At 47.5% G+C, this 25,370-nt stretch overlaps 1 protein-coding gene across 12 annotated transcripts in view; it reads left to right on the top strand.

Annotated features, from left to right (window-relative positions):
- The window catches only part of LOC148515086 (serine/threonine-protein kinase N1-like), a 106,764-nt gene that overhangs the window by 23,512 nt on the left and 57,882 nt on the right, over positions 1 to 25,370 (top strand). The window contains exon 1 of one of the 12 annotated variants that reach the window (XM_088480310.1): positions 11,477 to 11,623. The exons of the other annotated variants lie outside the window; for them this stretch is intronic. The gene's annotated coding sequence lies outside the window, so the exon portion shown is untranslated. Of the gene's footprint in view, positions 1 to 11,476; positions 11,624 to 25,370 lie in introns of those variants that run through there. 12 annotated transcript variants of the gene reach the window in all.

Genomic DNA, 25,370 nt, shown 5'->3' with positions numbered 1-25,370 from the left:
CTGACTGGTCCTGTGGCAGCGCTCCTCCCCCAGGCCAGCTTCTCTCTGCTCCTCGGCGGCCATCTTCTCTGCAACGCATGGTGAACGCTGCTGGAAGTCTGGAAGGAAGCATCGTGGTCTGGGTCCCCCCGCATACCTCTCCTCCGCTGTGGTCAGGTCTGTGTATGCAGCGCTGTGTCCTACCAGGCCCTGTGTCTGTGTAGTTGAGTGATCAGCGCTGTTAGTGCAGGAATTGTTATTTCTCTGCATTGTATGTGACTGTGCTAGCGCTGCCTGTAACTTTTCTTCTCTAAACTGTCAGCTTTATTACTGTCCCTGTTTTTCTGCTAAAGCCCTTGCGGTGCGGTGCTGCAGGGTGGTCTCTCGCCTATTTAATACTTAATTGGTGAGAGAGGTCACATACGTGGTGCCATCATGTCTGAAAGTGATTTTCCCCTCCGGCTACAGTGTACCACGTGCAAAGTACCGTTAGCGGAGGGGGAGGGTAGCGCGGAGGGCCTTTGCCGGCAGTGTTGTCCATGGCGCGGCCTATTACGGTTACAGCACCGGTACAGGAGCCGCCCTGGGCTTGTTTCGCTCAGGCGTTAACAGCTTTAGTGGGCCAGTTAGCTCCGCAGCCCGCGTTTACTCCGATGGGTTTGTCCCAGCAGTCTGTGGTGTCGTCACCCATGCAGGGGTTCCCACGACAATTGGTGGTACCCCACAGTCTCCCTATTTCCCCGCTCCCGGGTTCTCAGGAGCCAGCGTGGGTTAACTCCCTGACGAGTTCTTTACAGCACTTGTCGGATGTATTGCAAGGGGAGTCTGTGATGCGGCCTCATAAAAGGCCGGTGGCGTCTCTGTCCGCTCCTTATGAGGATGACGAAGGGACGTCTGATGATGGGGAGATTCTGGATCCTTACGATCAGGAACCTTTCCATACTAAGGACGCTGATGCTAAGTCCAAAGTATATATTCCTGGACTTATTCGGGCGGTCCGCACAGCCTTGGTGATTGAGGACGAAGTTCCCCCAGCGGCTAAATCTAAGTATGCCTTTTTCAAAGATGTGAAGGGCGATGCCACAGTCTTTCCTCTTTCGGGTCAGTTGGTGGACCATTTAGAGGAGGCGTGGAAACAACCTGGCAAAAGATACCAGCCGCAGAGACGCCTGGCGGTGGCTTATCCGTTCGCGGATAATTATTTTGCTAAGTGTGAATCCCCTCCACAGGTGGATTCTCACGTGACCCGTCTTGTCCGTAGTGCCACATTGCCGATGCCATCCATGTCCTCCCTTAAGGATGCTACGGACCGCAAGGTAGAAATCTGCCTGAAGTCCGCTTATTCCCTTGCAGGGGGGGCAGCACGGCCGGCTATGGCCATTTGCTGGGTTGCCAGAGCGATGGAGCGCTGGGCGGATTCATTAGAGGCTTCTTTTGAATCCGACTGTCCGGCCGAACAAGCGGAGTTGATTGGCAATCTCCGTGATTCGGCCACCTACATCAACGAGGCGGCTCTAGACATTAGTACTCTGGTGTCTAGAATTTCTTCAGCAGCGGTAGCTGCTCGTCGCACCTTGTGGCTGCGATCCTGGAAGGCGGACGCAGATCCAAGAAAGGTCTGGAAGCGTTGCCGTTTACCGGAGAAGTTCTCTTCGGTCCGGATCTGGATAAGATTGTGGCCACGCTGGCGGCAGCCAAATCTGCTTGTCTCCCGTCGGCCGCTGCTCCTTCTGGTTCTGGACCATCGTCCTTTCGGTCATCTAGGGCCCAGGGCAGGCCCAAACCACAGTCGTTTCCTCGACAGGCTGGCCCTAAGAAATCGGGCAAGCCCCGGAAACAGGCATGGAGTACCAGACGTCCGGCCCCCAAGCTAGATGACAAGCCTGCGGCCTGACGGTCCGGGTCTCCCCTTGGGGGATCCCAGGGTGGGAGGCCGCCTGCTGCAGTTCTCCCGGTGTTGGTCGTTCACTACGACAGACACTTGGGTTCTGGAGGTGGTCTCTCACGGGTACGCCCTCTCCTTCCGGCACAGACCCCCGGCTCGATTCTTCACCACGGGTCTACCATCAGACCGGAACAAGGCTACGGAGCTGCGGAAGGTATTGCACACTATGCTCCAGGCTGGAGTTATAGTGCCTGTTCCATTCTCCCAGAGGGGCCAGGGTTTCTATTCAAATCTATTTTTGGTACAGAAACCCAATGGGTCATATCGTCCGATTCTCAACCTCAAAGCACTCAACAAGTCTTTGCGGGTCCCGAAGTTTCGGATGGAGACCCTACGGTCCATCATTCTGGCGCTGGAACCTGGGGACTACATGGTGTCATTGGACATACAGGACGCTATGGCGGTCATGGCGGCTTCTCTGCGGCTGCAAGGAGTCCGCATGTTGCCGTACTTGGACGACCTGTTATTGGTGGCAGGATCTCCAGAGCTCCTGTTACACCACTTGGACCTGACCATTGCACTGCTGCAACGGCACGGCTGGCTAATTAACTGGCAGAAGTCCACTCTAATCCCGTCTCGGAGGATTCTGCATCTTGGAGCCTTATTGGACTCGGGACAGCAAAGGATCTTCGTGACGGAGGACAAGATCTCTGCTTTACAGTCAAGGGTGCGCAGTTGTCTGCACAGCCGCCGGGTGTCCTTACACTCGGCGATGAGGTTACTGGGCTCCATGGTGTCGGTGTTCGACATGGTGGAATACGCCCAGTTTCACTCTAGACCTCTGCAGCACCTGATCCTGTCCAAGTGGAACGGGCTGCCTCAGTCTCTGAAGTTCCAGACGATTGTGCTCACCCCGGAGGTTCGCCTGTCCCTTGCGTGGTGGTTAAAGATGACCCACCTCAACAAGGGACGTCCGTTTTGGGTTCCAAATTGGGTCCTGTTGACAACGGATGCCAGTCTTCGAGGCTGGGGAGCAGTTTCGGGTCCACACTTGTTCCAGGGCAGGTGGACACCGACAGAAGCGGAGCTTCCAATAAATATCTTGGAACTCCGTGCGGTCTTCAATGCTCTCCTGCAGGCACAGCGGTTTCTCCAGGGTCACCCGGTGCAGGTCCAGTCGGACAATGCTACCACCGTGGCCTACATAAACAGGCAAGGAGGAACTCGCAGTCGGGCGGCTCTCGTAGAGGTCTCTCGGATCCTGGTTTGGGCGGAGCGCAATCTTCCGGCCATATCAGCGGTCTTCATCCCGGGAGTGCTAAATTGGGAGGCGGACTTTCTAAGTCGCCAGGACGTTCATCCAGGGGAATGGTCCCTGCACCCGGACGTTTTTCAACTACTGGTGGACAGGTGGGGTCTTCCAGAAATCGACCTCATGGCGTCCCGGCACAACAACAAGTTGCCGGTGTACGGGTCTCGCACAAGAGACGAAGGGGCGTCTCTGGTGGATGCTCTGTCCGTCCGGTGGACGTTCAGGTTCGCATACCTGTTCCCTCCGGTCTCCCTTCTTCCACGGGTAATCCGGAAATTCAAACAGGAAGGAGGGACGCTCCTGTTGATAGCTCCCGCGTGGCCCAGACGGCACTGGTTCTCAGACCTTCAGGGTCTGTCCGTGGACAGTCCTCTGCGGTTGCCGCTACGACCGGACCTTCTGTCTCAGGGTCCTTGTCTTCACCCGGACCTGACTCGGCTGTCTTTGGCGGCGTGGCTGTTGAGACGGCCATGCTGAGGTCCTGGGGGTTTGCCAGCTCTATGCTGTGTACCATGTTACGAGCTCGGAAACCGTCTTCCGCGAGGATATACCATCGCGTGTGGCATACGTTCTTCCAGTGGTGTCGACCGAGAGGTTATGCACCGCGGGAGTTTCGTCTGTCTCGGATTCTCGCCTTCCTGCAAGCGGGACTAGATCATGGGCTTCGCCTTGCTTCTTTGAAGGTACAGGTTTCGGCCCTATCTGTCTGGTTTCACCGTAGGATTGCTACAATCCCGGATGTGCGCACCTTTATGCAAGGTGTTCTCCGTATTCAGCCGCCCTTTGTTCCACCTGTGGCGCCTTGGGATTTGGCTGTGGTCCTGAGGACTCTCCAAGGACCGCCGTTTGAACCACTGGGCTCAGTGGATATTAAATGGCTAACAGCTAAGACTGTTTTCCTTCTGGCCGTTGCTTCAGCCAGACGTGTTTCTGAGTTAGGGGCTCTTTCTTGTAGACCCCCTTTCTTGGTTTTTTTCATGGGAACAGGGCAGTGCTCCGCACTCGGCCCGAGTTTCGCCCCAAAGTTGTTTCCCAGTTTCAGGTTAACGAGGAAATAGTTGTTCCGGCCTTTAACTCACCGGGTCTTTCCGTGGGTGAGGCCTCTTTGGATGTTGTGCGGGCCTTAAGGACTTATGTGGACCGCACTTCTTTGTTTAGGAAGTCGGACGCTTTGTTGTCCTCTATGGCTTCTGTAAAAAGGGTTGGCCTGCTTCAAAGCAAACTTTGGCAGCCTGGATCCGTATGGCTATTTCTGAAGCTTATCTTCATGAAGGCCTACCGGTCCCTCCTTCTCTGAAGGCTCATTCCACTAGGTCTGTGGGTCCTTCGTGGGCAGCTTGACGTGGTGCCTCGGCAGTTCAGATCTGCAAGGCTGCTACGTGGTCTTCTGTCCATACCTTCGTGAGGTATTACAGGTTTGACACCTTCGCCTCTCAGGATGCTTCCTTCGGGCGGCGGATTCTCCTTTCTGCACAGGAGCGTCCCCACCCTTAAAGGATACTGCTTTGGGACATCCCCAAGGTATCCTGTGGATACCCTATGGACCCTGAAGTAGAAAATATGAGATATGGTAAGAACTTACCCTTGTTATCTCTATTTCTACGAAGTCCATAGGGTTCCACAGGACTCCCGCCCTGTCGCACCTGTGCTGCAGATGGGCTTTGCTCTGGTCACCGGTTTTCCGTCTCCCTCTGGTGAGAATGTGATTCTTGTATGTGTCCAGATCTTTGTTCTCTCTCTTCCTTCTCCTCCTCCGGCCTATGGCTTGGTAACTAACTGAGGTGCCTTGGCCTGGGGGCGGGGTATAGGAGGGGGACCTAGTGCATCCTGGGAGGCTGAAAGCTTAACTCTTTGGTGCCCTGCGACTGACGTCACACCTATACCCCAAGGTATCCTGTGGAACCCTATGGACTTCGTAGAAATAGAGATAACAAGGGTAAGTTCTTACCATATCTCATATTATATCTTCCTCATACCAGGATAATAGCATACATTGCTGTCATGTTTTTTCAGTGATTTACTTTCTCATCCCTATGAGACCTCCACAGCCCATATTTACCTAATACTACACTGTTAGTAACAGTAACCATCTATCTTCTCATATTTGCTATACGAAGACGCCAGTATGCCCAACAAAAGAGGCAAGTTGTCTACTCTCGCGCCTCCTATTAAATTTGTAGCACAGAGAACCACCGATTCTTCCTCTACTGGGAAATCTCCGCTGACAACTAAGGCTGTTCCTTCTCCTGTCCCTGACGTCAACCTTGATATTTCTGCTGATGCTCCGCTTACTGTCCGCACTCTTCACCAAATGCTTCAGGCATTCCGCACGGACCTTACCTCTGACTTTCAAGTGTCTATTAAGCAACTCACTACTGAAGTGACAGGTATTGGAGACCGCACGAATAACTTGGAGACTAAGATGCAAGAACTAGTCTCCTCGCATAATGACCTTCTAACCTCTCACAATTCGGTCCTTACGGAGTTGACGGCGGTCAAAAACAAACTGGCAGATTTAGAAGATAGATCCCGGAGGAACAACGTTAAAATTAGAGGCGTCCCGGAATCGGTATCAAATTCAGAACTCCAGTCCTTTGCTTTAAATATCTTTCAGAAGCTATTGCCATCTGTAGAAGTTCGGGACTTATTGATCGACCGCATTCATCGCCTACCTAAGCCCCGCTCAGCTCCAGCAGGTTCTCCCAGAGACGTTCTCCTGCGACTTCACTTCTTTCACATCAAAGAAGAGATACTCAGGGCGGCACGTGATTCGACAGATGTGGAAGTCCTTAATAACCTACAGTTGTTTCCTGATTTCTCGATTCATACTATAAATACACGGAGGACATTCCAACCTCTTACGAAGGCGCTTCGGGATAACGACATCCAGTATAGATGGGGGTTCCCGGTGAAGCTCCTAGTACGAAAAGAAGGCTCGACATTTGTAATCTCTTCCCCGGAAGCTGGCGTTAAATTACTAGCAGAATGGGAGATTCCGGTCTCGATCCCTACACCTTCACAAGCTCTCCCTATCCAATCGGAGTGGTCTCGAGTGGGATGAAGCCGATTTTTGCTGCCTTTTCTGAAATCCCTTCCATTTTTCTTTTTTCCCAACGTCAGAACTCTTTTCTTTCATAGATACAGATTTGGATTTCTTTTGCAGTCGTTTCATGTTATGTCGTTTCATAAGAACTTACTGGTGTAAAGGTCTGTTGTTTATTTACAACTTCTGTGTATTGTTTTGTTTACAATAAGTGGTTTACTGTTTGACTACAATAATCCCTTTCCCCTCCTCCTATCCTCTTTTCCATCATAATATGTATTGGGACTATCTCCCTGTTGTTAGGGTGGAGAGGGGTAGGTAAATATGTTATATCATTATATGTTTATATTATGTCTCATAATAGGTCTCAGGGATGGGTATTGTCACGACCCGCCCCACATGTTAAAAAAAACCAAAAACATGCTTATTCATTTATATGAAACTAGCTGGGATACCCAGCGCTGCCCAGGTTGAAGACTGGACCCTGAAGTACATATGCAGCTTTTATGTGTTTACATTGTCTTCGCCTATAACCCCATTTCAATGATCCTGAAAAGGACCCCACTGTTTGCTAACATGCCTGCAAACCGTGGCATAACTACCGTGGGTGCAAGGTATGCGGCTGCTATGGTACCCGAGCTGCCTTTGTAGTCCACCGCTTCCCCTGCACCCAGTCACGGCCATTGAAGAGGGTCCTGGTGTCAGCGATATTGATTTGGTGCCAGCCTGCCAACTGATTACAGCTGGCGCGGTGGCAGGCAGTCATGGAGAGACAGTGGCGGGTTGCGAAGCAATCAGCTTGCAAACTGGCAGCCAATCAGCAGTGGCGGCTCCTGATTGGCTGCCGGTTTGCGAGCTCCAATTGGCTCACAGCCGGCGCCAGATTCAAATTGTGCCGGCACTGTCTGTCCATTTCTGCCTGCCGGTGCACCAGCTGTATTTAGCTGGTGGTCCGACCCCAAATCCACACCTGCTGGCACACGGGAAGCGAGAGGCTGCTGGAGGGACACGGGGAATTGAGTTGCTTGGAGGGGGGACATAGGGCCTCATTCAGAGGCGGTCGGAGGATGCAAGCGGCGCTCAGGAACTGGGCGGCCACTTGCATCCTGACCGCCCGTCTCTGTTGCGGTCGTTAGGCTGTGGGTTGACACCCACAGCTCTAACGACCGCTCGGGTAGGGTCTCACTTGTCGTAAACCCCGGAGAGCTTCTGGCTCTGTCAGAGCCGGAAGCTCTCCACTGACATAACTAGTGATGTCAGTGGGGCCTCCCCCAAACGGTAGGCGTTCCCATGGGAATGCCTCCGTTTGGGCTGCCACCCCCCGGCCCGCCTTCCAAACGGGGCGAGCTGTCAATCAACATCGACAGCTTGCCCCCTTTGGAGAGAGACCCGCTACGACCATCGCTGTCGGTCGTAGCGGGTCTCACGCATGCGCACGAGGGAGCCGGCTCCCTCGTGCGCATGCGCACTAGACAAACATCGAGGCGGTCGTAGACCGTACGGCCGCCTCTGAATACAGCCCATAATGTGCAAGGGGCACCACTATTGTATGGAATAATGTGTTATATGGGGCATTATGACTATGGCATAATCTGTAAAGGGAGTAATGTGTAAAGGGCATTACTGTGTAGTGTAAGGGGCATTACTGCGTGGCATAATGTGTATAAGAGGTACTACTGTGTGGCATAACCTAAATGGGCTCTCTGTTTTTTTTTTTTTTTTTTACCTCTTTATTTTTTTTTTGGATGAATTCAAAACTAGGCAAAAACGATTTTTGGTGGAGCTAGGTCCAAAACTCTGGTCGTGTCTAAAGGACAAACCGACAGACACACTGACCCAGGACTTGGAACACTGGTTCAACCTAGCTGCGACCCGGGTCAGACCCCTTTCACAATGCACCTTTGACCTGGGTTATTCTTGGGTTGGCCCCGTTCACACTGAACTCCGGTTAGCCCTGTAAAACCCTATGGATAAAATTAAATTTTACTTTTTCAGGCTCACAAAGATAAAATCACAAAAAATGAACAAAAGGGAGGGGTGGGGACTGCTCACAGCATTGCAGGAATCATGGCTGATGGAGTACCACTGTGTAGCCCTGAGTTCAGGAGTGTTTGTGCTTTACTGCTATTTGATTCAGCCAGTGAGAACATGACACAGCTTCTGGCAGCATAGTGTACAGTTCACTTCTTCATCACTCCAAATAGCCATCACTGTAATGACAGTAGTAGTATTAACCCCTTTCAGACTGCCGGAATGCTGTCTCTGCTGTTGTCTGCAGAGTGCTGCCTGTGTGTCTGGCTGCTGACATCATCAAGTGAGACCCAGGAACATCCAATCAGTGGTGTTTGCTGAGTCCCTGGTTGGATAATCGGGTAGGACCCGTTCACACTGCACTTCAAACCGGCTTGTTCCCGTGTTCAACCATGCTCTATTGCAGGTTGATAATGCCAGGTCGCTCGACCCAGGAATTTTTTTGGTGGTGCATTCACACTGCACCTTGACTCGGGTCGACCTGATAATATCCCGGGGTTATTTTTGCGATGTGAAAGGGGCTACTTTCTCCCTAATATTATGCTACTTTTATGAAAATATTTGTGCGCATTTCGTGCAGTTGACAGTGCTATGTTATGTACAGCACAGTAATGACGGCTGTGCAAAAATACTGCACACTTGCAAAACCTTAGATCTGGCACCACTCTAGTGAATACAGATGTGTCATTGCTCACCTAGCCTCAAACGCCATGCAGTGCGATATGTCTAGTGTGGGTGAGCCTCCCGGTCCCATGCGACTCTGCTAGCATCAGGCGTCTTTTTTTTTTTTTTTTTTAAGGAAAGTAGCATATCAAACTAATTAGCACAGTCTCTTTGGAAGTAAAAAAACAACATAACCATAATACCTCTTATGCTGCGTACACACGGTACGATTAAACAGGACGATAGGAACGATATCGTTATCGTTCATATCCTGTTTCTGGCCCCCTCAAACGTCCAAACGATGCGCGGGCACAAATGGTCGATATAGATATCGACCATCACCCGTGCATGCAGGCCAACATGGTCAATATCGATCTTGTTAGCCTGTTTACTATAGGGACCCGCTATCAAGTTGGGGGGTTGCTGTTCAATCCAGCACATGCAGGACGATTGGACAAGGATCATCTGATTGTTGTCTGATCGTTAAGTCGCTCCATGTGTACGGAGCTTACCTGTTGTCCTGGGAGATGTTACATGCTGCTATCGTCCGTCTCACAGCACCAGCTTAAGACCTAGAGGCCTGGGTGAAGCTGCTATAATAATGGAGATTGCTGCTTCTCAATGGTCCCTCTGGTCACAATCCTCATTTTCTGGTCACATAAAGTAGTAAGTTGCCAAGATTTTTGGGTGATCAATAACTGAAATGGAAGAGTCCTCTGGTTAGTGAAAATGACAAAGAGGTGGGAATGCTGCTTTTAACTTAGGGAGGAAATCAGTTAGCCGCGGTTATTTACCGCAGGCTAATTTATTATTATTATTATTATTATTATTATTATTATTATTATCATTTATTTATATGGCGTCACAAGTGTTCCGCAGCAGTAACCAGTGACTTACAATACAATACAATTCGATACACGTACAAGGATAATAAACATTGCTATATTAGCGACCTACCCACATGAGCAGCCAAGTGTTAGTTGCCCTAGTGGGGAGTAAGAGATAAATGAAAATACAGTAGGGAGAAGCACAAGAGGGTAGAGGGCCCTGCTCGAAAGAGCTTACATTCTAAAAGGGAGGGGCAGACAAACAGGAGTGACACAGATGGGCTAGGCGGGGAGGAAGGAAGGTGTAGCAGCAAGTTAGGATGACAGCTGGAAGGCTTTAATGAAGTTGTGGGTTTTAAGAGCTCCCCCGGGGCTATAAGATTACCCCTGAAGGCTGAAAAGAATTCCCCCAATAAATTGTCTGTTAACAGGTGAAGAGACTCTGTTAATGCATACAGTAGGTCAGTGAATTTATCACGGATCCTATTGTTAAATGTTATGATTTATTTATTTTATTATTATTTATTACCAGTTATTTATATAGCGCGCACATATTCCGTACATATTTTCGTGTACCCCAAATTTGATAGATTTTTTGGGGGGGGAAAATAAATATTCCTATGTGCTATTCTTCACCACTTCTTCATTGCCACAAATATGCACCTGCCGCGGTTATTACAAACTCCGTCTTCCTTCAGCAGGCAAAAATGGGGGTACCCATAGTGATCCCCCATGTCTGGACATCTTTAGGGGGGTCCCTGGCACATTTCCCGAAAATTCCCGTTTTTTTCGTAGATGGTGCAAAAAGTAAATTTAAAAAAACGGGGATCATTTTTCACTTGCCTTTAGCAGGTGAAATAAAGTGCAGAATTGGGGTCTAGGGGTGCAGGCTTAAAAAAAAATTGCCTGCACCCTTGGGAATGGCCCCTTAAAACGAAATGTGCAAAAAAATTGAAAAACAGGACACCCCAAAAAAATTATTTAAAAAATTTGGTGAGCAAAAAAAAATAAAAAAAAATAGGGGAACAGTGTTTAAAAATAGCGAAATAGAATAGGCTATTAGCGGCAGGTGCTTTTTTGCAGAATTTAAAAAATGACCTTTAGGGACTTAAAAATATGCTAGTACCCATTTTCAGGTACCCCAAATTTGATGGGACCACTTTTAAAAACGAAAAAAAAAAAGCTAAGTGCTCTTCTGCATCACTTCTTCAAAGTCGGGAAAAAAACACCTGCCGCGGCTATTTAAAAACCTGACTTTCTTTTGCAGGCAAAAACGGGGGTACCCATAGTGATCCCCCAGGTCTGGATATCTTTAGGGGGGGTCCTACAATTATTTCCCGTATTTTCTCGCCGATCAAAGTTTAGCCTGTTCCCGATTTCGCCTACTTTGGAATTGAAAACGGGGAATAGCAGGCACGCGCGTGATACATTTCCGCCTGGAAAACAGGCGAAGGAGGCGAAGAGTCCAGCAGGCGAAAAGTCTGGACTTTTCTCCTCAAATTGAATACGGGCCAAACATCAATTAGAACCAATCCCCTAAAAGTGAAATAAGTTACTGGTGTGATGCTGCACATAGGAGAGCAACTAATGAGTATCTCAGCCTCTGATCGCATACACTGCGTCCTAGCAGGGCTGGATTATAGGAGGAGCAGACCTTGGAGGCCCCCACACTGCCGCAGATATTGACCAGAAGCTGACGATTCACCCTGGCTGGCACACGGCACACTCTCAGGGGCACTGACTGATGGACCGCTAGTGGCTGCCTATAGAAGCCCCTCCCCCTTGTTGACATAACTTTGTGATTTGCATGTGTAGGGGGCGGGGCCTAATGCCGTGAAGTGACCATCCCATCAGAAAGCTGATAGCTCCTGCAGCTGCAACAGGTATGTATGCACGCTCTCTTTCCCTTATCTCCCCCTCCTTCCTTCTCTCCTTCGCCTTCTCTCGCTCTCCCCCCAGTACCCTCCTCCCTCTCTCTTCCTCTGTCTCCCGCCCGTCTCTCTCCCCCCTGTCCTTTCCTCCCTCTCTCCCTCCCCTTACTCCCTCTGTCTCTCTCCTCCATCCCTCTCTCTATTCCCTGCCCCCTCTCTTCCCCCTCCCTCTCTGTCTCTCTCCCTTCCCCCGCTTTCCCTCCCTGTCCCTTCCCCCCTCTACCCCCCCTCTCTGTTTATACTGTGTTATTATTATCATCATTATCCTTTATATGGCGCCACAAGTGTTACGCAGCGCCTTACAAAGTACATAAACAAATAATTTGACAAGCGACAACCAGTACAAAACAATATAGGACAAGGACATGGATAATATACATGTCTACATTAGTGATCATAACACCTAGATATGCAACAAGAGCGTAAGCAACCAAGTGTTAGGTGCCCTGGTGGGGGGTAAGAAGTAAATGAAAGTAAAGTAAGGAGAAGCACAAGAGGGGAGAGGGCCCTGCTCGTAAGAGCTTACATTCTAAAGGGGAGGGGCAAACAGGTGTGACACAGATGGGGTAAACGGAGGTAGGAGCATGTTGCAGCAAGTTAGAATGGGAGCTGGAAGGCTTTGATGAAGTAGTGGGTCTTGAGAGCCCGTTTGAAGGATTTTAAAGAGGTGGAGAGACTGATGGAGAGAGGAAGAGCGTTCCAAAGGTCAGGAGCAGCACAGGCAAAATCTTGGAGGCGGGAGTGGGAGGAAGTAATCAGTTGGCATGAGAGGCGGCATGCATTTGTTGAGCGAAAAGGGCAGACAGGAGAGTGAAGGGAGATGAAATCAGTGATGTAAATGGGAGAAGATTGGGTGAGGGCTTTGTAAGTGAGTGTGAGAACCTTGAATTGGGTTCTAAAAGGGAAGGGGAGCCAGTGGAGGGCTTGTAGGAGAAGGGAGGCAGATGTAGAGCGTTTGGAGAGGAAGATGAGTTGAGCAGCAGCATTGAAGACAGACTGGAGAGGAGAGAGATGGGAGTTGGGGAACCCAGATAGGAGGAGGTTACTGTAGTCAAATCTGGAGATGACCAGTAAGTGTATGAGGGTTTTAGTAGCATCCTTGGTGAGAAAGGGTCTAATATTTTTGAGATGGAAACTACAGGACTGTGAGAGGCTCTGGATATGTAGTTTGAGGGAGAGGGAGGAGTCCAGGATAACTCCAAGACAGCGCACTTTGGGGCTAGAGCAGATGTGCCATCAATTGTTAAAGAAATAGTGGGGAGTGAGGTTATGTTGGAGGGTGGGAAAATGATCAGCTCAGTCTTAGACATATTAAGATTAAAGAAATTGCTGATCACTGGGAAATCCAGGAAGAGAGAGCAGAGAGACAGTTGGAGATACTAGTGAGGAGAGAGGGGGAGGAAAGGTAGATCTGAGTATCATCAGCATAGAAATGATAATGGAGGTCAAAAGAGCTGATGAGTTTACCTAGATAGACGTATAGAGGGAGAATAGTAGAGGTCCAAGAACAGAACCTTGGGGAACACCTACTGTAAGAGGCTGTGGTGGGGAAGAGGAGTCATGAGAGGAAACCGAGAAGGAACGGTCAGAGAGGTAGGAGGAAAGCCAGGAGAGGGCAGTGTCACATAGACCTAGGGAGTGAAGGATTTGCAGCAGGAGAGGGTGGTCCACTGTCAAAGGCAGCAGAGAGGTCAAGGAGACTGAGCAGAGAGTAGTGGCTCTTAGATTTGGCAGCAAGGAGGTCATTGCTGACTTTTGTGAGGGCAGATTCAGTGGAGTGGAGAGAACGGAAGCGAGACTGAAAAGGGTCAAGGAGGGAGTGGGAGGAAAGAAGGGTGGCAAGGAGGTTGTAGACAATTCGCTCAAGGTATTAGAGATATATATATATATATCTCTATCAGCAAGTGGGCGGCACTCATAAGACTTGAGAAATATCAGGAGAAGTACTTGACCTTTAAGTCATTTAATGCCAACGTTTCATTCTCCAAACGTTGGCAATAAATTACTTAAAGGTCAAGTACTTCTCCTGATATTCCTCAAGTTCTATGAGTGCCGCCCATTTGCTGATATATTGTTTGGGGTATCCCCTTGGGAAGGCAACAAGGCAAGATATCCTACGGTATTGTGGAGTTCCAGTCTCTTGTAAATTTATATATATATATTTATATATATATATATATATATATATATAATATTCTCTAGTGATATATAGGCATATACACTGTATGTGTATATATATATATATATATATATATAGTTCTCTAGATATGTGTCCCCCCCCACTCAAAATCCTGCATTTTCCCCTGGCAGTATATTAGGTCATGTCCGCTATGATGCCAGGAGTCTGTTCCCAGCAGTGTCGCATGATGTAATATGCTGCGACTTTGCCAGTTGGTAGAGAGTCCAGAGAAGGTAAGGTTGGGTACACACTAAAGAATGTGTACCCAGCACGATGTCTCGTGCGGCGGGTCCCGGCATTGGCAAGTGTGTAAACACTTGTTGATGCCTGGAGCAAAGGCACGACAGCAGGGGCCATGCTGCATTCGGCAGCATGGCCCCGCTGACAATCTTACCCGTCGGACCTGCGATGTCGCTGATGTCAGCGACATAGCGGGTACACGCTCGATCGGATATCATATCATCTAGTGTGTACCCGGGCTTAAGGGGAATAGTAGTTGCTGCGTAAGGCAATTTTATGGATGGGGCCCCCACAACTTAGTTGCCCCTGGGCCCCCACAAGCCTTAATCCGGCCCTGCCTCCTAGCAATGACCGGGACCAGCATTCAAAGCTGCGATTGACACTGGCGTTCAGACCTCTTAGCAACATGCAGGACCTGAGGTAGTGAAACGCTGCGCTGGCCACCGCGGCTCCTAACATTAATGCCCGTTAACATGTGTAAACAAGTTAATTTAATGGATGTTAAAAAAAAAAAAGTCTCAGGTGAAAAGGGGCTCTAATGAATAGCCTCGGGCCGAGGCTACCACCCTTTTTCACACCTGAAAAATTAACGGAATGGAACTAATTGAATTTCCCCCACAGTTGGCAAAAACTTATAATTTCAGGAGAAATGTCATATTTTAATGTTTTGCTCTTGACATTTTCACTTGTTTTGACACTTGGTAATTATACCTGCACCACTTGAGTGGGGACCTTACACAACACTCACTAGAATGAAAGGTGGGCGGATATACAGTAAGGATGGGTGTAAGAAAAAGAAACATTCTGTGCAGTGCAGAGGATGGAGAGGGGAGGTATAGGGTTGAATCTTGGCTGTACTGAAGAGTGATCAATAAGCCAAACTGCTATACTGAAGATGACCTGAAATAACTGTGAATAGATTCCATGATTCAAGTGGCGCTAGTATAATTAGCAACTACCCTTTTGTTTAAATACGAGAACTCCGCTACACACTACCATTTTGTTTCTATATATTATTATCGTTTATATTGCGCCACAAGTATTCCGCAGCGCCTCATAAAGTACATAAATAAATAAGTGGCCAGTGACTTAAGGTGGGTATCCACTACCCGACAGTGAAAAGACGTAACGATATCGTTATCGTTCAGTCGCTCACTACACCGCAGGGTGCCCACACTGAACGATATGTTGTTCAGTGCAGGCACAATCAATCATCTGCAAACATGCTGAACCTGACGATATTGTCAGGTTGACCAGCCTATTTGCACGATGATAGATGTCTAAAAGACCAAATTTTCAAACGATTATCGAATGATTTTATCGTAATCGTTCAACTTAATCGTCTAGTGGATACCCCCCTTTACAGTACAATGCAGGACAAGGACATGGATAATATACATTGCTACATTAGCCACCATAACACCCACATAAGCAAACCAAGCATAAACCACCAAGTGTTAGGTGCCCTAGAGGGGAACACGGAGTAGATGAATGTAAAGTAAAGAGAAGCACAAGAAGGTAGAGGGCCCTGCTCGTAAGAGCTTACATTCTAAAGGGGAGAGGCAGACAAACTGTTGAGACACAGATAGAGCTATTTCACACGTGCTGGTTTCAGCCGATCAGGCAAAAACCGTCCGGTAGCCAGACGGCTTTTTTCTGGCACTCCGTGCCTTTCATAAGCAGCGGCTTTGAGCCGCTTTTTATGTGAGGTTTTTATTTTCCCCTATTGGGCATACACAGCAGCAGCTGCAGCACAAGCCCGGCCGGCAGAGGCCAGTGTGTGTGAAAGGAAACATTGGCCCTCATTCAGAGGCACTCGCTATCGGCAGTACGCTCGTTCCGAGCGATGTTCGCACATCTGCGCATGCGTACGGTTTTTAGTACGCATGCGCGAACCAGTCAGTGCGGCCGAAAATCATTTGTACGCAATATAGCGAGTGCCTGCTATTTTGAGTGACAGAATGAGGCGTATGTGGGTGATAACAGGGGAAGGTGCTTGAAAACGGGGAGTGGAGATCCGATCGCAGGCGTGCTTAAAGGTCAAAACGGGCGTTTTATGGGTGTGCATAATTAATATAGCAGCGTCAATGACCACGTCATTTGTTTTTTTTAAACTCAGAACTGCTCGCAAAATAGCGGTTGAAAAAGGCAACCACAAGAATAGCGAGCAGTTCATATCCTGTTCGATGTACTCGATTAATCTAATAAATAGCGGACATGACGTATGGTGCGAGCAGCCAGGGGGCGTTTTTCAGAAATAAAAGAGCGTATGTTTTGCTCGCTCGTTCAGACTTAGAGGTGGGCACAGACTGCAATGTGCGAACGGATCATTTGCATAGCCACCCCTTGTTTTTGAACGAACGCAAATAGCGAACGGCTCTGAATGAGGGCCTTTGTTTCCTTCACACTACTGGCGTGCAGGGACGGCACGGCCACGGCACGGCACCGTCCTGCATAGTAGTTTTTTCCAGCTATATCACGGCGACCGTGCCGTGTGAAAGGAGCCTGTCCCTGCAGTACTATATTTCACAGCCGGTTAAATACCTAGCGGCTTTTTGCCGCCCGGTCAAAACCGGCATGTGTGAAATAGCTCATAGGGTAGACAGGGAGGAAGGAGCATGTAGCAGCAATTTACTGTATATATTACAAATGTATGAACTCTAAAGTTAAGGCTGGTAATCCAAAGGGATTCTTACAATGTCCAGTGACGTTGATGATTTGCGTTCTAATGTCCTATACCTATATATTGTAACATTTCCAGTGGTTATTCAATGCTGGGTAGGGGCAGTATACTACAGTATGTATGTGTAGAATTTTATAGATCTGTATATTTGTATTAACAGCTTTTTCAGTGGTCAAGTATTGTTGGATAGGTGTAGTCTATGTGTATTTAGAATTGTATAAATGCCATGTCCAGTGAACATATCAGGAGGTGTAATGTTGTACAGATGTGTCCTCATACATCTTACTGCCTTGCGCGTTAATGAGCCCTACTAGTCGCGCCATGCCATGCTGACTCTGTAGCGCTGAGCATCTTTTTGTGTGACGTTTTACCTTCCAATGGTGTCTTATTCGCACGGTGATGCGAATAGGACACACAAGTAGCTTCTGCTGATTAAAATGATATGCGGCATGCCTATATTCTGCAACTGCGGGTGTATCTGTATGCTAAATGCTACGTTCGGGTGTCACAGACGCTGACACTGTAACGGAATATTTTCCTTACAGTTGCATTCACATTCACACGACCTGTAGCGCATGGAGGCGCGATGTATGTGGACACATCTGTATGTCTCGATAGTGCAGAGGCATGATATTGGTTGCTAAATAGTAGACTTGCATTATGATCAAAAATAAAGATCTGCAAGGTAAGTTTGGTGTTCTATCTCTATATAGACTGTATCAGGATTGTTTTATAAGCATGCCTGATAGTCAGGTTGTGTTGAGTAAGTGCAGATTTCTTTGGCTGCATAGAGTGCAGTGTAATTGTAGTACACACGCTTCCAAGATTTCTCCAACTCCTCTCCCCCCATCTTGAACGCACATCTTCGCTAAGTCAGACTTTATGTCAGTCTTGCCAGCATCAAACATACATTCAAAACACACCCTTTTATTAAAGCCTACATCCCTCCACCCAAATCTCCCTTTCCTCTCCTACTGTGACCTGCTTTTCTTCCCAGTTCATCCTCAAACTGTTCTCCCCTTCTCTCAGTATGTGAGCTCTTACTGGCAGGTACTTCCTTCCTCATGTGGACTCCTAACACTACCCATGCCAATTTCTATCAGTTTAGGTTTAGGAGCTGATATTGAGTTGGGAGCAAAGCAAAAAAGCACAAGTAACTGTACATCTTGGTAAAACCATGCTACGCCACAGGTGGGGCAGATGGTAAAATGTGCAGAGATTTAGATTTGCGTGTCCTAGCTCAAAACTAAATGTCAGCTGTCCAGAATTTTGTGGGCTACATTACACAGCAACCAGTATTTACGGAATTGGTATGAAATACCACCGGCCGCATGGCAGCCCAACATGAGCAGAGATCCTGGCAGCGGAAGCCCAACAGCGCTGGAAATCCCGATCGTGGATAGGTAAGTATTGTCCAACCTAACCCCCCTAACCCTCCTTATGGGTGCCTAACCCTAACCTCCCACCCAAGTGCCTAACCCTAACCACCCCCTTCCCCGCTGCCTAAACCTAAGTCCCCCAGGGGGGGTGCCTATCCCTAACGATCCCTCCCCTTAGCCTAACCCTCCCGGGGGGGTGCCTAACCCTAAGTCACCCCCGGGAGCCCTAAACCTAACCCTGCGGCTGTCAGGATGCCGGGCGCCGGTCTCCCGGCGTCGGGGAAATGCCGGGCGTCTGCATCTAGACGCCCGGCATTTCACCCTTGCCGGGATATGACAGTCGGGAAGCCGGCTGCCGGTATTTAGGCAGTCAGCTTCCCGATTGCATACCGTATTTACCCTGCATAAAACAAATAAATGTGCTCTCCTTGCAGTGCAACATGGTATGTCCAGGTGCAAAGTTATGGTGCGTACACACGGTACAATATCTATGAACGATATCGTTCAACGATAAATCGTTCATATCATTAATTTTTATGCTGTGAACGACCAACGATGCGCGTTCCCGCATGTACGATAACGATATCTATGGTCGTCCATACATGCAGGCCAACTTGGACGATTTCATCTCGATTTGCATGTTCAGAGATGTGGCAGGATGACTTCACTGAAATATATCCATCAGTGTGTACACCCAATATCGCTTGTCCTGCACTACAGAAAAGTTCAAGGGAAATTGTTTAGCAATATCGTTGGTTGTGCAGATCATACCGTGGGCCTGATTCAGACCCGCTCGTAAGTGTACGCACGCTCGCTCTGAGCGATGGTTGCACAACTGCGCATGCATATGGTTCGCAATGCGCGTGTGCAAACCAATCATTGCGGTCGGCAATCGTGCGCTCGTAAAACACAGGGGCTGCTATTTTGAGTGACAGAATGTGCCGTTTGTGGGTGGTAACGGGGGAAGGTGTTTGAAAACGGGGGAGTGGTTGTGCGAACGCAGGCGTGCCCAACGGTCAAAAGGGCGTTTAATGGGAGTGCATAATTAGCAAAGGAGCGTCATCGATCACGTCACTTGGTTGTCTTTTAGCCTGAACTGCTCGCAGTGATTACGGGAAGTAATTCCTACCTCAAGCACTGCGAGCAGTTCAGATGCCGTTCGATGTTCCTGATTAATCTAATAAAAACAGGAGATAACGTGATTTGCGAACGGCAAAGGGGTGTCTTGAAAAAATAGCGAGCGCATTTAGCGGACGCTCGCACAGACATAGAGGCGTCCTCACACCGCAAAGAGTGAGCGCTCAGTTTAAATATCCGGCCCCTTTTTGAGAGCGAGCGGCCGCAAATAGCGTCCGGGTCTGAATCAGGCCCCGTGTGTACCCAACTTTAGTCCTCTCCCAACTCAGAATCAGCCCTTAGTTTGCTTACTGTATGATAAGTTACAGGGCAAATATATCAAGCAGTGAAGAGAGTGGATAAATGGACAAGTGGAGAAATTGCCCATAGCAACCGCCAACCAATCAGCTTCTACCTATCATTTTATAGACTGTACTTTATCAACGCTTCCTTCCTCAAAGCTGTTTGGTTGCTATGGGCAACTTTTCCACTTTCATTTCTCCACTCTTTTCACTTCTTGATACATCTGCCTCTGTCATGTACAGTATATTCCCAGTACAGTGCTGCAGACTCTGGGGGCCTATTCATCATTATATAATTATCACAGGTGATAATTATGTTTTAAACTTGCTGCGGGTTTAAAAGACGTTTTGGAGGTATTCATCATGCCTCCCTAGCAAAAGTATCACTTCCGGAAAACTGCTCTTTTTTGAACGATTTTAGTAAACAATTTTCTAAAATCGTTCATTTACTAAATCGTTGTGTGTGTGTATGCAGCTTAAATGTTAATTTTCACCCTCTTGTTAAAATTAAGTGATGATGAATACGCCCCTCTATGTGGTGCCATAATAATAAAAGAAGATAATAATCATCATCATCATCATAATAATATTTAGTGGTATTCAGTTGTCATGTTGGGTAGCTTAGTGCTCCATATCTGTATACTGTAAATTATAATAGAATTGTATTATGATTATATCCAGTGGGCATGCTGAGTAGTTGAAGTGTTTAAGGCCTGAATAGAGTTAATAGAATCATATTATTAGCATAGTCATGTTAGGAGGTGTGTTGTTCGCTATTTCTTTACAGTGTAATAATAGAACATTTATTATGGTAGTGCTCGGTGGTTATATTGGATGGGTGTAGTATTATATGTCTAAATACAGTGAAATAGAATGTGATACAGTATGCTCAAGTCCTGGGGTGGGGCTGCAGCACTGTCCAAAATTCAAATAGGGGAATTACACCAACTGCCAGTGAGTCCCAGCCAGTGATGTTTGCAGGAGCAGTTGGTGTAGCTCTGCTATTTGAATTTTGGACTGTGCTTCAGCTCTACCTCTGGAGGGTATGCAGTCAGGAAGCCAACGGACGTAATCCCGACGGCCGGCTTCCCTACTGCTTTATCCCAAAATGACGCCTGTCATTTTACAGACGCAGTGAGACTGGCGCCCGGCATCCCGTTCGAAGGGATGCCGGGCGCCGATGCGGACAGCCGCGCAGGGGGGGAGGGTTAGGTTTAGGGCTCCCGGTGGGGACTTAGGGCTAGGCACCCCTCTGGGATTTTAAGGTTAGACTAGGGGAAGGGAGGGTTAGGGTTAGGCACCCCCGGGGGCGACTTAGGGCTAGGCACCCCCTCGGGGGACTTGGGTTTAGGCAGCGGGGAAGGGGGGGGTTAGGTTTAGGCACTTAGAGGGGGGATTAGGGTTAGGCAATGAGAGCAAGGTTAGGGTTAGGCACCCTAAAGGAGGGTTAGGGGGGGGAGGTTAGTTAATACTTACCTTTAAGACGATCGGGATATTCAGCCACGTCGGCCAGACGCTGTTGGGTTTTGAACCGCCAGACTTGTGTAATTCATACCGATTCCGCTGCAGCTGCCACTGCTCAAGTCCAGTAGTCAGGTCATGTTGAATAGATGTAGAGTCCTATGTACATATACTGTTTAATAATTGTTTGTAGATTTGTAGTATATTGAAATCTACAGTAGTTGTCAGTCCATATCAGTACCAGCAGTCATGGACACCAATGGCCTGCCTCCAACACTCAGCAGGCCACTGATTGCTGGCCTTTCCAATTAGGATCATTAACAGAACCCAGCTGGGCTCAGCCTTAGGCTAGAGATGACATACCACCTTTCTTAGATGTTACCGCTAACCTCCAGCACTGATTACTCAAGCGGGGAATCAGCCAGCCGCTATAAGAACCCGCTCAGTGCATTCCTCCAGTGCATGAGTATCAATTGTGTGCTACATAAGTGCTTCCGCTCCAGAAATATACTCTCCAGTATAGTTTGCTTCCAGTGTTTTTTAAACTCCGGTATTCGGTTTCTTAACAGCAGCACATCCATACCTGCATTTTGATCTGTGGTGTTTCCAGGCGGTGTCCTCATATCAGCTAAGTACTCTGTTGCTTTCACAGTGGATACCAACTACACTGGACCGCGACCTGGGCCCTCACTGAGTAAGGTCATATCCTCTTGCAGGGATTCCTGGTGAAGTCTGGTGGGGGCCTTAGACTTCATGCCAGGGTATTTGGTTGCGCCAGTTCTACCTGTTTGCATTTATCTCCTGTCAGTGTGTGTGTGTGTTTATACTTGATGTCTGTTTTGAGCTCCAGGGTTATTGCAATATACTCTGTGTATCTCATTGCATGCTATGCGCAGTTCCCAAAGTGCCATCACATCCGTGCCTCTGATTGCACGCTACGCTCTGTACCCATAGTGCTAGCATATATGGGTATCTCGTTACACGATATGTGCTGTCCAAACAGTGCCAACACCTCCATATACCTTACTGCCCGCTACGTGCTGTTCAATCCGTGCCAACACTTCCGTGTATCTTGTTGCACGCGGTGTGCTGTACAAACAGTGGCAACACATCCGTGTACCATATTGCGCACTACGCGCTGTACAAACAGTGCCAGCGCTTCCATGTACTTTTTGGCATGCTACCCAAAGCCCACGCATTGTGTACTCAGCTGTACCTTAAGCATTTATGCCTACTGTGTTAAACACCTCAGGGTATTCCGTGGCTACGAAGTATCACAGCTATACCTCCCTCGGTGTGTTCCCTCATAGAAGCAAAATCCCAAGGCTTCAAAGGTCATGGGGGCGATTCAATTGTTTTGTACCTTGCAGTAATTAATGGGCGTTTGTGTGCCCCAAACCAGGATTTATCGCACATTTCTGTTCGCCTTCTCAGGATGGGGGGAGAAGAAATGCTAGCAACAGTTGAATTGCTCCTTTGGGCTCCTGGCACTACCAGCCACCGGCGAAAACATTATTCCTACCCATGTTGTGTAGGAATAATTTTCTTTGTATTGTATTAAGATTGTGTCCAATGCTCAGATCATGTTGTTTTTTGATCATGTCCAGTTGCCATGTCAATGTGTAGCTGTAGCTCCCTTTGGGCCAAATGTAATAGGTAAAGCAGCAATGTGTATTAAGGCAAAATCAGATTTTTTTTGCAATAGTGAAAATTGCAGCTTTAAATCTTGGCCACTGAAATCTCAGCACACTTGCAAAAACCCACTACCCTATTACCTATATGTATTTCCTATATGGACCTATGTCTGTATGCAGTGTCATGATTATATCCTGTGTTTAGGTGGTGTATTATCCCTACTTTGTATAATACAATTGTTTTTATAAGCATTTCTGATGGTCATGTGTGTCCCAAAATATGTAGTTATACACTGCACTAGTAATAATAATAGACTAATATGTGATTTGCCAGTATTAATGCATCAAGTGATGTAGGATTCTTGTAGTAGGATAAATGACCATACATACATCATATACATACATACATCATATACTGAATATATAGGAACCGAAATTGCCAGGTTTTCAGGATTTAGTGGCAGAGCCTTATTATACAGTAGAGTTATTTTGAGTGTAATTAATATATAATATTCCAGAAAACACCAATATGAACACCAATATGAACCAAATGAAATATGTGATAATATGGGTGGCCCTGTACTTAAAATAATAATTAATGTGCTTATCTGAACCACAATAATTCTTGAGACATCAAATTAAAATCATCCATTGGATATCTGGAAATATTTTCAAGTAATGAAATCAGGAAACCATAGCTTATCAAGTATAACAAATACAAATTAAAAAATGCAAATGTATAATAGTGAAGTTATATTTAATGTTATATACACACGCGCACACACTTTCCTGGATGTTCTCATGTTACAGTGCAGGTTGTAGTGTGTGTTGTGAGTGTGGTGTGCAGTGTAAGTGGGGGCTTCAGGCTGAGCAGGAATTAGCCACACTGATTAGGCACAAATAGAAGTCTGAACAAAAGAGCAGGAAGTGGGAAGTTACTGCAGTACTGTTGGGGATGGTGGAGTAGTAAATGTGGACACACCCCTTGTACAATAGGTCATCCCTGTTATGTGGATGCTTGATTACAGGACAGATTCATTGTAAAATATACAAGAATTTCCTTTGGCTACATCTGTTTATATGACAATATGAAAGTTAACGGTATTCCCTGGGCTGTTTCTACTTTTATATTTTCAGTTACAATGGTTTCATTGTTTATTACTGGGTGTCCAGTGGAGCACAGCTAATGACTCTAAAAATGTTCTTGGGGGTCTACGGTGACTGAGAGGTGGCCTTGGATTGCACACCCTAATGTTAAACATAATAAGAGGTAGTACCGTGCAGAAAAAGAGTAAATGCAGGTGCTAAGAGCGTGCACCCGCGGTCTATGGAGACCACTAGAAAAGTTCAATTTCGGCATCAAACTCCTGGACAACCCAGTTTACTGAGGAAGGAGGCAGCTTCAGGGATGAATACATGTACTAATAAAGGAACAGCGCAAGGATACTTTGAGTATGTGTAATACAATACTGTACATAATAGTTAGTTTATAAATTTATTGAAAAAAATGGAAGCATTGATTATAGAACATGGAAATAAAAATCTTATTAATACACAATGCATACAAGAATTGTATATATGAGTGGGGGATACTAAAAAGTCCCTTGAGATTATGTCTCTGTATGAATGGACATGTCCTGCAGGACTATTGAACTGGGGATAAAAAAATGGTAAATGGCCACAGGCGCCTCACATCTATCCATGCGCTATGAATCGTCCAACCACCCCACATGCCATCAACCCCACCCCTGCATGCTCCTCGGGTATTCCTACAGGCCCTTCAGACCTCCCTACTTAATTCTTACATTCCACCACACATCTCCACATGCTATCAGACCACCACATGCCAAACTTTTGCCACGTTATCAACCACCATATGACTCTTATATGCCCATCAGATGTCCCTTAATTGACCATACGATTTCCTCCTTATTCCCCTTATTGTCCATAAGATGCTCAGTCCTCCCTGCCACATGCCCCTTATATGCCCATTAGATGTCACCACAGGTCCTAATATGCTTTCAGTTATCTCCAAAAGATCTGTTACCTCTCCTCCACCTATCATGTTGCTGGAGACATGACGAACAGAAACAGAAAGAAATGCTGGAGAGCACCCTCTCCTCCCCGACTGGATGAGCTCTGTGACAGTGATGCCAGGACCTCCATTGCTACTCTTCTTTTTTTTTTTTTTTTTTTTAAGGAAGCAGCACTACAGTTTCTGCATTAACCATTGCAGCACTGTAATTTTGCACAACTCTCACCCTAATGCCTAACCCTCTTCTCCTATATATAGCCTAACCCTAACCTCCCCTCCCCCTAGTGCCAAAACCTCCCCCTAGTGCCAGCATAAGATAAGATTCATCTTACTATTTCCCTTGAACTCCCTGGCAGTCCTGTCCGCACGATTTGGTGCAGATGTTCATACAATCTCACATGCGATCATTTGCCCCAATGCATCGTGCGTCCGATCATCCGAGTGGCATCATTTGTTAAAAAAAAAAGACATACACACACGGTTGAGGGAGATCCGTGATGCATGCATCTGTCTTTAATAAAATAAACACAGATGCAGGGATGGTTCAGTGAGAACCATCCCTGCATTTGTGGAAGAAAACTGCCCCCCCCCCCGCCCCCCAAAGAGCAACTGGCCCCGTGCTTTTAGTGACCCAGTGCTGGTTGTGCAACATACGGAGGACAAACAATGT

Source organism: Taudactylus pleione, unplaced genomic scaffold, assembly GCF_031769625.1.
Source record: "Taudactylus pleione unplaced genomic scaffold, aTauple2 ptg000253l, whole genome shotgun sequence".
Taxonomy (NCBI): domain Eukaryota; kingdom Metazoa; phylum Chordata; class Amphibia; order Anura; family Myobatrachidae; genus Taudactylus; species Taudactylus pleione.
The sequence above is the reverse complement of the archived record's forward strand: the minus strand, read 5'-3'. Positions and strand labels throughout refer to the sequence as shown.